Source organism: Penaeus japonicus, unplaced genomic scaffold (genome assembly GCF_977035675.1).
Source record: "Penaeus japonicus unplaced genomic scaffold, GWHDUDI00000001_assembly GWHDUDI00000015, whole genome shotgun sequence".
Lineage (NCBI taxonomy): Eukaryota > Metazoa > Arthropoda > Malacostraca > Decapoda > Penaeidae > Penaeus > Penaeus japonicus.
In genome coordinates this window covers 37976717-37979216 of record NW_028234417.1, presented here as the reverse complement: position 1 = coordinate 37979216, position 2500 = coordinate 37976717, and the positions used below count along the sequence as shown (strand labels likewise).

Below are 2500 nucleotides of genomic sequence, written 5' to 3'. Positions count from 1 at the left end.
TTGTGTTAGATGTTATGTTAGATGGAAAATGTGGTTCTCAAGTTGAGTTGAAAAGATCTTTAAAAAATTATCAAAAACAAGAGTTCCATTAACTGTTGTCATAACCTGGTGATTTTATATGAAAAAAAAAAATTACATTTAATTAACAGCCAGGCTCATCGCGTGGGGAAAAAATAAAACATTTAATCTATAGTTATATCTACATATTACGATATTACATAACACATTCGAAATTTAATACGAATGCATCTTCTAATATAACATTTAAGGGTAATTAATCACGTAACTATATAATTCAACCCCGGCGCACTGTCGCAACTTGCTCAGGTATTGTGACATTTGACATACGGTCATAACATGATATTACATTCCGAATTTAGGATATGTCAAAAAGATATCTTTTAGTGCATCAGTTGTGAGTTGAAATAGTTACATCCGAGTTGGTCTGAAATTCCGTATCACAAGACCCTCTGAGATACACTACAATGTTGATTCAGATTTTACACTTAGTTTCTTCAGAATTTCATGGAATGTTCTCCATATAATTTTATAAGGAGCATTCGTGTTACTATGATAAATTTACATTTGGCTTTTAAGATTGTAAATATTCTAATTCTATTCATATACGAGACAGAAGGATAAAGATGTAGGAGTAGATATTATGTTCAAGGTTTATGATAGTCATTTATAGACCTTGGACGGATAGATAAATAGACGTTTTTTATGGATGTGGATAAATGGATAATAAATAAACGCATAGAGGGAAAGGTTGTAGTTTCTTTCGTGTTCTTTCGATTATTCTTTTCTATTTCTCTCTCGCCTATTCTACCTATCTTTCATCTCTCATTCTTTCTCAGTTTCTCTCTCGCTCTCTTCACTCATTCCATATCACCACGTCTCTTTCTCTCTCTCTCTCTCTCTCTCTCTCTCTCTCTCTCTCTCTCTCTCTCTCTCTCTCTCTCTCTCTCTCTCTCTCTCTCTCTCTCTCTATCTATCTATCTATCTCTCTCTTTCTCTCTCGCTCTCTCCCTCTCTCTCCCTCCCCCCCCTCTCTCTCTCTCCATCTCTCTCTCTCTCCCTCTCCCTCCCTCCCTCCCTCTCTCCCCCCCTCCCTCTCTCTCTCTCTCTCGCTCTTTCTCTCCCTCCCTCCCTCTCTCCCCCCCTCCCTCTCTCTCTCTCTCTCGCTCTTTCTCTCCCTCTCGCTCTCTCTCTCTCTCTCTCTCTCTCTCTCTCTCTCTCTCTCTCTCTCTCTCTCTCTCTCTCTCTCCTCTCTCTCTCTCTCTCTCTCTCTCTCTCTCTCTCTCTCTCTCTCTCTCTCTCTCTCTCTCTCTCTCTCTCTCTCTCCCTCTCCTCCTTCCCTCTCTCTCTCTCTCTCTCTCTCTCTCTCTCTCTCTCTCTCTCTCTCCTTCCCCCTCTCATAAATGCATTAACTCCACGAGAATTGAGAACAAACAGCAAGCAACACAACAGGGGGGAAGACCCAGGAGATTATAACAAACCAATCCGAGTTAAGATTTCTGGTAAAAAGGAAGACTTTTCAAATAGTTTCGTTTTATTTTTGTTGTTGATGGGGAGGGTTTCATTTCCGTTTTTTTTTCATGGGAGGGGGGGGGGGTGGAAAGACTAAAGGATTTCTTTTTTTTTCTCTATGTATATCCTTTTATCTCCCTTTCTCTCTCTTTATCTACTTTTTCTCTTTCTCTCCTTTTCTCTCTGTTTCTCTCCTTTTCTCTCTCTTACTCTCCTTCTCTCTTTATTTCTCTCATTTTGCCTCTCTCTTTCTCTCTTTTTCATTCACTCTCTCTCGTTCTGCCCCCCTCTCTCCCTTTCTCTATCTCTACATCTATATTTTTTTTTTCTTTCTCACTTTCTATCTCTGGTTTCATCTCTGTCTTTTGTATCCTTTCTACCCCTTCCATTCTCCAGTACCTCCTTCTCTCTTTGTTATTCCCTTTTTCTTTTTTCGTCATTTTCATTTCCTTCCTTCTTCACCCATTCTTGTTCTCTACCTTCTCCTCTAACTGACTCTTTCTATTGTGTGTCTATCTATTCCTTTATCCCTCCCTTTCTCTTTCTCTCCCCATACCCTCTCTCTTTTTCTCTTCTCTCTCTCTCTCTTTCTCTGTTTCTCTCTCCCTCTCTTCTTTCTCTCTCTCTCTATCTCTCTTTCTCTGTCTCTCTTTCTCTCTCTCTCTCTCTACCCCCCCTCTCTCTATTTCTCTGTCTCCTTCTCCTGTCTCTCTCTCTCTCTCTTTTTCTTTCTCTGGTTGTCTCCCCCCCCCCCTTCTCTCTATCTCTCTCTTTCTTTCTCTGGATGTCTCCCCCCCCCCTCTCTCTCTCTCTCTCTCTCTCTCTCTCTCTCTCTCTGGTTGTCTCTCTCTCTCTCTCTCTCTCTCTCTCTCTCTCTCTCTCTCTCTCTCTCTTTCTTTCTCTGGTTGTCTCTCTCTCTCCCCCCCCCCCTTTCTCTCTCTCTCTCTTCCAGACAAATGGTGGCACCGCT

The 2500-nt window shown here is 41.3% G+C and overlaps 1 protein-coding gene across 1 annotated transcript in view; it reads left to right on the top strand.

The window, feature by feature from the left end:
- Positions 1 to 2500, top strand: part of LOC147470451 (uncharacterized) — a 15313-nt gene that overhangs the window by 6181 nt on the left and 6632 nt on the right. The gene's annotated exons all lie outside the window — the stretch shown is intronic.